Source organism: Colobus angolensis, unplaced genomic scaffold (assembly GCF_000951035.1).
Source record: "Colobus angolensis palliatus isolate OR3802 unplaced genomic scaffold, Cang.pa_1.0 Scaffold539, whole genome shotgun sequence".
Lineage (NCBI taxonomy): Eukaryota > Metazoa > Chordata > Mammalia > Primates > Cercopithecidae > Colobus > Colobus angolensis.
The window spans coordinates 358,973-369,408 of NW_012118921.1; the positions used below are offsets into that span (position 1 = coordinate 358,973).

The 10,436-nt window shown below is 50.3% G+C and overlaps 1 protein-coding gene across 2 annotated transcripts in view; it reads left to right on the forward strand.

Annotated features, from left to right (window-relative positions):
• The first annotated feature begins 8,215 nt into the window (after window positions 1–8,215).
• Window positions 8,216–10,436, forward strand: part of MB (myoglobin) — a 25,255-nt gene continuing 23,034 nt past the window's right edge. Inside the window, exon 1 of one of the 2 annotated variants that reach the window (XM_011961146.1) lies at window positions 8,216–8,323. The gene's annotated coding sequence lies outside the window, so the exon portion shown is untranslated. The remainder of the gene's footprint in view (window positions 8,324–10,436) is intronic. The other variant, XM_011961144.1, reaches the window with a different exon arrangement.

The window sequence follows — 10,436 nt, forward strand, 5'->3', positions numbered from 1 at the left end:
ATGTAAAACTTTATTTAAAAGTTTAAAAGTCATTATCCAGTTCACAATGACAATCATGAGCAGGGCTGCAAAGGCGCAGTGAAGGTCCCGAGAACAGGTAAGGGGATGATGGGTCTGATCCTGTGAGTGAGGGAGGCTGCCCTGCAGGAAGAGTCGGCAAGGTCCAGGGACAGCCGGGCAACGGAGGCCAGAGGGCGGCTCTTGGAGATTTGGGCCAAACTGGCCTCATGTGATCCTGCTGTCAGGGCCGGAAGCCTGGGGTGTTGCCCAACAGTGCACAGCGGGGTTCCTGGGACCACAGAGAGCACAGGCTCCCCCATCTCTGAACTAGGAAGGCCAAAGATCCCCCAGCGAGGCAAATCCCAGCTACCCCATAAGACCCACAACTGTCTTTTGGCTTCCCCTGCGGGGTTGTGGTGACTAATTTTAACTGACCCTGATGATTCATCCAGGATGCCTGGGAACCCCCACCCCACCCCACAACCACAGCCACTCCGCAGGGCCTGCTGAGAGCCGCCAACATTCTTCAAGTTCAAAGTCATTCCCCATGCCCTCCAAGCCCACATTCCAACTGCCTCCACGACCCATCCGCTTCACAAAACTGACCCAGCCAAACTGGTCTTCTCTGGGTTTTCTGAACATTCCACGTGCGTTCCTGCTTCTCTAGCTTTGCTCTTACCGCCTTTCTTGCCTCTATTGTGCCATCAACCCTCTCCCCAGCCCCTGGCACCTGCCCCAGCGTCTGTGTATTTGATCAGTGGTGATAAAACACTCACTTGAAAAAATATTGAACACCTATTAAGAGCCGTGTGGAGTATTAGGGTGCATTCTTTATATAAATATTATTGTCAGCTTCCCTTTCTCATATTTCCACTAGATGATTATTATTATCTTGGGCCGTGACTGGGCAGGCAATGCTGTACGGTCACCAAGCCCTGCTTCATTTCCTCCTGGACACACAGAGAGACCTTATTCCCACAACTCCCTCCAAGTAAGTGGTGCCTGAGGCTGTGATCTGGCTAATGGAATTTGGGCAGAGGCAATGAGCACCACTTTCAGGCATACCCCCTAAAACCCCTTATAAGATCCTCCATTCCCCCCTCCTTTTTTTTTTTTTGGAGGTGGAGTTTCGCTCTTGTCGCCCAGGCTGGAGTGCAATGGCATGATCTCGGCTCACTGCAACCTCCGCCTCCCGGGTTCAAGTGATTCTCCTGCCTCAACTTCCCTAGTAGCTAGGATTACAGGCGCCCACCACCATGTCAGGCTTATTTTTGTATTTATAGTAGAGACAGGGTTTCACCATGTTGGCCAGGTTGGTCTCGAACTCCTGACTTCAGGTGATCCACCCACCTCTGCCTCCCAAAGTACTGGGATTTCAGGCTTGAGCCACCGTGCCCGGCCCACCCTCATTTCTTTCTCCAGTGGTTTGCCTGCTGGATGCAGAGGGATGGGGGTCTTGGAAGTCCTTGGGGAGGGAGCCTGAGTGCCTGAATCACTGGGTGTAGGAGAGCCCTGTTCTCAACTTGCATGGGACTGGGAGGTAAATGAGAACTAAATCTTTTGAGTCACGGTTAAGGACATCATGAGATTTAGGGGCTGTTTGTTACAGCTGCTAGTATGCTAACACACCAGTATAGGCAGCCATATTTGTATTTCTGTCCTCACCCAAGCCTGGTACATAAGAAGCCCTTAGTAGTCGTCCTCATCTCCCATGAGGCTTCCCTCTCATCCACCCTCCAGATGCAGGCCTGACCCTGTCGTCCCCTCTAGGAAGTTTTCCTCCCCACCTCCTCTTCCTCTTCCCATTTCTGAAATGCTGCTGACCCCCGCAAGGGGCCTTCTCTTCCTCCCTCACATTCTCCCCAGGTGAAGTCTGCTGCTTCCTGGATGCTGACACTTCCCATAGCTTAGGCTGTAACCCTGTGCCTGATGGGGTCAACTGAGGCTTCTCCAAATTGCCAGAAAAATTCAGGATGTTTTGTGATGCAACTCTGGAAGGGGAACCCAATCCTGTCTTAGCAGAATAAGGATGGGGCATTGATTCCCAAGAAATGGGTCCAAGTCACACAAATGGGAAGAATAGGAATATCTCCGGAGGACCAAATGGGCTTTTTTTTTTTTTTTTTTTTTGACAGAGTCTGGCTCTGTTGCCCAGACGCGATCTCGGCTCACTGCAAACTCTGCCTTCCAGGTTCAAGCAATTCTGCCTCAGCCTCCCGAGTGGCTGAGACTGACTATAGGCACTCGCCACCACGCCTGGCTAATTTTTTTGTTTTTTTTGTATTTTTAGTAGAGATGGGGTTTCACCGTGTTAGCCTGGATGGTTTCAATCTCCTGACCTTGTGATCCACCAGCCTCGGCCTCCCAAAGTGCTGGGATTACAGGCATGAGCCACAAATGGGCTTTTAAAGAAGCAATGACTCTGCTGTGGGTTGTATTTGATTTGAGAGAGACCAGCGAAAACCAGCTGCAGCTGGTTTAGGGTGACTGTGGTTTCATTTTTCCTCTCTGCTTCTCCTGCCCCCTCCCTGGGGCGCCCGCCCTCGGGCAGGGCTGACGCTGATGCCTCCTTCCTGGGGGAGCTCGGGTTTGATTGTTTTTCAAGGGAAAGGGGGAGGTGTTGGGATAGGGATGGGCGGTGCCTGGGGAGAGAGAATGTGTGTGGCTGCAGGATGCTGGGGAGGGAAGAAGGAAGGAGAGGACCTGGCCTAGAGACTGCCCAGACGGGCCCCTGCACTCCCCAGCTTCCCCTAAGGAGTAAGGTCCCCTCTCCCATGTCCTGCAACCAAGAAGTAACCACACCCATGCCCTCTCTACGCCCCTCGTGCAGCCTTCAGGGTAGACCAAGGAGAGCACCTCCCCTTCCTGGTGAAGGGAGCCCAATAGACGCTGGTGCCGGCTGGCCAGGAAGGAGGTGGACAAACCTGGTGACCGCTCCCTGGCACTACCTCACCAGAGGACAGCTCACACCTCCACAGGGGTCAGAAGAAAGAAGCTGCCTTGGGGATGCATTTGTATCCCTACAACTGCCAGGCACAGGCCCCTTGAACGCCCGATGCTACGTGTCCCAAAGGAAACCGGTCTCCACCCACCCCCAGCCCCTCCTCCTCCTGGTACCCCACCTTAGTAAATGGCGCCACCATCTGCCCGGTCACTCAGCTAGAAACTCAACTCCTGGCAGCAGATGACGGGCACTCTGGTTAACCGACTCTCTCCAGCCTCCAAGTTCAACCTGCCGGGAAATCCTGGAAATCCTCTCTCCCTCTCCCCTGCCTCTCCCTCAGTTCCAAACCCCACCCCACTCAGTACATGGTCCCCCAACAGGCTTTCAAATGTCTGCCTTCCCCAAACCAATCTGTGGTTTTAAAAGAAATCAGGGCCAGGTACAGTGGCTCATGCCTGTAATCTCAGCACTTGGGGAGGCCGAGGTGGGTGGATCAGCTGAGGTCAGGAGTTTGAGACCAGCCTGGCCAACATGGCAAAACCCCATCTCTATTAATCAAACAAACAAACAAAACTTGGCCTGGGTGTGGTGGTATGCATCTGTAGTCCCAGCTACTAGGGAGGCTGAGGCAGGAGAATTGCTTGAACCCGGGAGGCGGAGGCTGCAGTGAGCCAAGATCACACCACTGTACTCCAGCCTGGGTGACAGATTGAGACTCCGCCTCAAAAACAAAACAAAACAAAACAAAAATCAGGACAGTGGTTGTCTCTGGCAGGTGAGTGGGGGCTAGGATTGACTGGGAAGGGGCGTGCAGGAACTTGCGGGGATGACAATGTTCTATAACTTGATACAGTTTGAGCTACGTAAGTGTGTGTAGTTGTCAAATCTCAGCAAATGTATATTTAAGATGTGTGCCATTAAATGTAAATTTTACATCTTACAGCAAAAGAAAAAATGCAAAGAAATATTGAACTCTTGTTTGTGTCATGCATCGTGGAGTTTCTGCAGGGAAGCGGATAGATGTCTGCAATTTAAAATACCACAAACAAGAAGAACAGATGGGTGCGTAGAGGGAGAGATAGACGTGACTCAATTCATTTAGTAAAATGCCAGTGGTAGAGTTTAGGTGGTGTTCCATATGAAATTCTTCCCACTTTGCTGCATGTATGAAAAATTTCATAATAAAATGTTAGGGAGAAATGTCTCCTGGCTCCAGATGTGTCCCCTCCATTATGTTAATCACATCTGCAATTAGTGTGATGTTTCTAGGACAGCAAATCAGACCATGGCCCGCCCTTGCTCGGAAACCCTCCAGTGGCTCTCCCTGGGGACACGCCCACACGTCTGTGGCTCCCATGGCTGCCCACGCCTGGCCTCTGTTTATTTCTCTAATCATTACTCTCACCTTCATTTTTTCCACCACAGAAACGCCCAAATATTTATACATCCTGCATAGCATGCTATTTTATGTCTCCTATGATAGAATCGCTCATTTTCATCTAATATACATTCCCCACTTCTTTCTAAGTAATAGAAACTCCAATTTTTATCTGGTGATATGGCCAGGTAGAAATAAAGACTACATATCCCAGCCTCCTCTGCAGTGAGGTATGGCCATTGGATGTGCAGTAAGATAAAGTATTAATTACAACTTCTGGAAAGTGTTCTTTAAGATAGGGGCACAGGCCGGGCGCGGTGGCTCAAGCCTGTAATCCCAGCACTTTGGGAGGCCGAGATGGGCGGATCACGAGGTCAAGAGATCGAGACCATCCTGGCTAACACGGTGAAACCACATCTCTACTAAAAAAAATACAAAAAACTAGCTGGGTGAGGTGGCAGGTGTCTGTAGTCCCAGCTACTCGGGAGGCTGAGGCAGGAGAATGATGTAAACCTAGGAGGTGGAGCTTGCAGTGAACTGAGATCTGGCCACTGCACTCCAGCCTGGGCGACAGAGCGTCTCAAAAAAAAAAAAAGAAAGAAAGAAAAAAAAAAGATAGGGGCACAACCTTCTACATCCCTTTCTCCTTCCTGATGGTTGGAATGAGGGCATGATGGCTGGAGCTCAAGCAGCCATCTTGGATCAGGAGGTGAAGGCCATATGTGTAACATGACAGAGCACTAAGGTAGGTTGAAACTGGGTCCGTGAGACTGTGGTGTGCTATGTCAGCTTTGAATCCCCTATCTCTAGACTTCTATATGAAAGATAAGTTAATACTCTCTTGTTGAAGCCATGTTATTTTGAATTTTCTGTTACCAACAACCAAACCTAGTCCTAACACAACAACTTCTACATCCTTGAATGTTTTGATCCTTGTACTTGGAATGTCTTTTCCTCACTTTGCTCCTAACAAACTCCTATTGATCCTTCAAAACCTTGCTCGGACATCACCTTCTCAGTTACATGTTAATTCCTTGGTGGAATTAGTGTTTCCCTCCTCCATGATTTCTCTGTACTTTCTATCACAGTGTGATATTACTGAGCACTTACTGTGTATCAGGCACCATGCTGGGTGCTCCATCTTTTAATCCTCACAATGATATTTAAGATAGGTTATTCTTTTCCAAATCTCCACTTTATAGATAACAAAAGCATAGACCTTGGAAAGTAATGACACTTTTCATGGATCACAAAAGGAGTGCATGGTAGGGCCAAGCACCAAGTCCAGGAGTCTCATTCCAAAGCCTTTAGCCCTATGCTGAATGACCTTGATTATTGTCCTTATCAGAAAGTGCTAACAACATTAGGTCACACATCCTTCCCTCCTACCACCTCTCAATGCTCAGAGGCCAGCTGGTGTCACCTTGCTCCCCCCAGAGCCCAGCACAGAGCCTGGCACACACCAGGTGAGCATGAGTGCTGTGGAACATGACTGTCCGTTCTGAGCTCCCAAGTCCTTGTCTTGGTCCTTGTGCTTGGAATTATCCCTTCCTCACTTTGCTCCTAACAAGCTCCTATTGATCCTTCAAAATGCTGCTCAGGCATCACCTGAGCCTGGCACATAAAGTTCTTCCCAGTGGGTGTCGCCTCCCACAGCCCCCCTTGCCCCACGCGTCTCTGGCAGGCTTTTGCAGCACTGTTTGGTACCTCTGCTTAGAACAGTCTGCAGAACGCTCCCTCATACGTTCACATCCAGGCCAACCGTCACCTCTGAACAAACTCCTATTGATCCCTCAAAGGCCTTCACCTCACAGGCCTAGGTGCTGCCTTCTCACCTCTCCAAAGCCTTTGCTGAAATCTCTGCTGTATTCCGGATCCCGCTGAGGTATCTCCTCCACTAGACTTTGAGTCTCTTGAGAGCAAGGACCATGGATACCTTATATCACAGTGAGCAATTATTGAGCACTTACTGTTGTTAAAAAAGTTTAACCTCTAGCTGCCTCCTTACATATTTAAGTTAGGCCTACAGGTTTTTCTGTATATCATGAACTATATCAAGTGGAGGTATAGACAGACTATAGCCTACGCTGTGCCAATCACCGCATTTTGGCCAATCAAATGTAGCCAACTGTTCGAACCATGTTGAGATAAGGCAAATGCCAACCTGTAACCAATCCAGCTGTTTCTGTACCTCATTTCTGTTTTCTGTATGTCACTTTCCTTTTTCTGTCTATAAATCTTCCACCACTTAGCTGTGGAGTCTCCAAGCCTAGTCTGGCTCAGGAGGCTGCCCCGCTCGCAAATCGTTCATTGCTCCATTAAACTCCTTTACATTTAATTTAGCTGAAGTTTTTCTGTTATCACTGTGTATCCACCACATTCAGTGCTCCCTTTTTCTTAACTTTATTTATTATTATTATTATTACTATTTTGAGACAGGGTCTCACTCTGTCACCCAGGCTGGAGTGCAGTGGTGTGATCTCGGCTCACTGCAACCACTGCCTTCTGGGCTCAAGCGATTCTCCAGCCTCAGCCTCCCGAGTAGCTGAGACTACAGGTGTGCACCACCATGCCTGGCTAATTTTTATATTTTTAGTAGAGACAGGGTTTCACCAGGCTGGCCTTGAACTCCTGACCTCATGTGGTCCTCCCTCCTCGGCCTCCCAAAGTGCTGGGATTTCAGGCGTGAGCCACCATGCCTGGCCAGTGCTCCCTTTTTCAGTCCTCATAGTGACATTTGAGCTAGGTTATTCTTTTCAAAATTCCCATTTTACAGATTTTTTAAAAAGCGTCCTTGGAAAGTTATGCCACTTTTCCTGGATCACAATATTAAAGGATCACAATTCATCTTCTAATAATTTGGCAAGTCATCCATGGTCTTCTAAGCAAGGCGCCATGAATATAACGAATATAGAGACAGAAGACCCCTCCCGGCTGGCTGGGTTGAGGGACTGAGAAACAGAGAGCCCAGATGGAAGGGGCAGGGCAGAGGTGCAGGCTTTTCTCCTTGTTCCCACTAGATGGCAGTGGGGCCCCCATTGTCAGCCCCTGGGGCAAGGTCACCAGCTGTCTTTGCCTTTGCCTCCAGCAAGCCAAGATCCTGTATAGACTCAATGCAAAAATAAACAATCGAAGAGCATGTTGGCTTGGTCCTTTGCCAGGTACTGTAGAGCAGGTGAGAGAGTGAGGGGGACGGACCCCAAATTAGACCAGTTCTTAGCCATGAAGCAGAGACCCGGAAGCCAGACTGCCTGGGTTCCAATCTTGGGCTTGGTATTTCCTAGCTGTGTGACTCTGAGAAAGTAACTTAACTTCTCTGTGCCTCAGTTTTCTCAAGTGTGAAGTGAGGCTTGTAAAAGTGTCTCCCGCAAAAGATAGGGCTGCTGGGAGGAGGGGTGTCCCTGGTGTGCTCTTAAGTACAATATAAGTTTGTGGCTTTTATATTCCTGCCTCTGAGGCACTCACAGGGTAGAAATGGGGAGAAGCCAGTCCAGACGGGTGCATCCCAAAGCAAGAGAGATGAGAAGGCTGCACCCATGCTGGAGCTAGAGAGGGAAAGGGGGCACATCTGCCGGGAATGGGTAGAGCGGGGTAGGAGGAGTCCTGGCAGGGGAGCTGTTCCTATGCAATGGGCCTTGAAGAAAGGGGAGGATGGGTGGATGTGGGGTTAGGTGACTGTGGAGGTGGGGCTGGTCTCTGTCCAGGTGACAGGTGGATGGTGGAGCTGGAGAAGCCACTCCAAGGCTGGGGAGCGGGGAGGGAGGCAGATCGGTGTCCCAGGCCACACCTGTTGACTGGGGGATTAGGGTGTTAGGTCCTTGCCAGCCCTCCTCCAATAAGCCCCTCTGGGCCTGCAGGGAGAGGAGGAGCCTTGCCATGTAAACTGTATTTTTAGTTCCCTGTGCCTCTCCCCAGCTGCCATAAGACACCTCTCCCCACCCCCAGCCCTGGCCGCTTGGCTGGAAGCTCTGCGAGGACAGCTGGGGAGAAGGGGAGCTGTGGTCAGTATGATGGATGCTGAGGGGCTGGAGAGGAGCAGCCCTGGGGGGTGGGTTCCTGGGAGTCTGGAGCAAGCTTGGGGGTCCTGCTGTCCCATCAAGGGCCTTGAGCAGGTCCTGCAACTCCCAGGCCTCAGCCCTGCTCTGAGTCCTGGCCTGGCGCTGGTCCAGGAGGGTAGACTCTGCCAGGGAGGCACAAGCTAAGCTAGGGGTGCGGAGGGAGGGCCTGCTGGCAGGGGGGAGGCACTGCCCAGACTGGCCTCCAAAGGCTGATTCCCAGAAGGAGGAGGAAGAGAGTAGTGAAGATCGTGGGGACTCCTGGCTTTAAGGAGCCAGATTTCTCCTTCTTGCCAAATCTTTGATCTCCCTTGGTGGTGTCTTAAGCCCAGATTTACCAAAGGGAATTGTCAGCTGCCCAAGGGCTAGCAAATTCCTAGGTCACCTAGATTGGATTTTCTGACCATAAAAATTGTGGGCCAGGTGCACAGCTGCCTGAGGGGCTCAAACCTGTGCAGGTGGGTGGGGAAATCCCCTTTGCTATGGCATTCTCTTTGTGTGCATGTGACCAGAGGGGAGAGTGGCTGGAGACTGAAGATGGCAGAGCCCGTCTTTCTCCACCAGACTGAGGCCCCCGACTTGCCTTGCCTGAGGAGGGTGCTCAGTGGAAGTCCTGGGATGTTCAGTCCAGACAAGAAAAGTCTTGGGTGAGCCTGCTCCTTCTCTTGTGAGGCAGACTCAGCTGGGCCTCTATATCCCCAAGGAGCAGGCACAGCCACCACAAGGAAGTGCATGTGACATGGAGGAATCTTTTGGTTCGACATAGAAAAGGATTTTTAAAGTTTTAGTTAGTGAGCTCACCGCTCCCAGGAGTATTCAAGCAGATGCCAGATGATGATCTGTAGGGAAAACTACATTTAGTGGGAAACTGGACAAAATACCATTGAAGGCCTCTTTTAGTCATAAGATACTATGGCCCTATAACTCTAGATTTCTCTGCTTCTAGCTCTCTCTGAGTCTGGAATCTAGAACCCAAGTTTCTCAGGTGGTGAAAAGTTGAAGACTTTGACACTCTAGAAATTTAATTATTGGGAGCCTTGAGGATGATTCTACAAGTCTCAGTTTTGGATTCAAAGGATTCTGTGATATAAAAGGGAAAAAGAGGAGGTCTGACTTGGTGGGATCCAGTTTTTCCCCATTGGGTATCAGACTAACGTGCCCTGCATTCGTGCGTGTGTATGTGTGTGTAGCATGAGCATGTAAGGCTGTAGAAAGTTTTGCACACAAAGGCAGCCTGGTTTTCCTATCATGTGTCTGCAGCTTCTCTGCCCCGGCCATAATGAAGGCTGTCACAGGGATAATAATAGCCCCCAAACAGAGCTGGTGACTCCAGGTAGCCATAGCAACTGTGAGGTAACGCTGCTCTGTTGTAGAGATGTGTAAGTACAAACAGATGTCGGTGCCTTCCCATTAGCTTAAAAGGTAAAACTTAAAAGGTCTGTCAACTTCAAAGCTACAGGTTTCCATGAGCACGCCAGTTAATGGGGGCGCTTGCCAAGCGGGTGATAGCTTTATATTAAACACTTCAGCATCAGTAATGGGTGGATGAGATTTTAAATGCTCAGGCTGTCCCCAGACAACTCAGGAGGCCAGAGATGGGAGAAGAACTGGGATTCGGGTAGGAATCAGCCCTGCCCTGCCCCGCACCCTCAGGGGTGTTCTGACACTCTCGGGAGGGCACAGACCAGAGAGCATTTGAAAACCGCACACTGCGTCTCAGTCACCAGCAGTCTCGGATGTGCCCCTCGGCCTTCCCCAGCACACCGGGCAGGTGGCCCCGGGTCAGGTGTGGCACAGCTCAATCCCATCTCCTTCTTTCTGCCCTCCACTCTCTCACCTCCAGCGAGTGACCAGCGATAGGGGTCAAACTGCTGAGAGTCTCTGAGACCAGGGCAGACCCTTTCAGAATCGTCTTTCCTTCTGAGGCTGAGCCTGGAACAGACTGGGACCTCAGTACTGGCCTGTTGAATGAATGAATGAACAAAGGAACAAACAGATGACTGACTGAATGAATGAATGAGATCCCCTTTGGCATCCCCATGGCTTTTTTTTTTTTTTT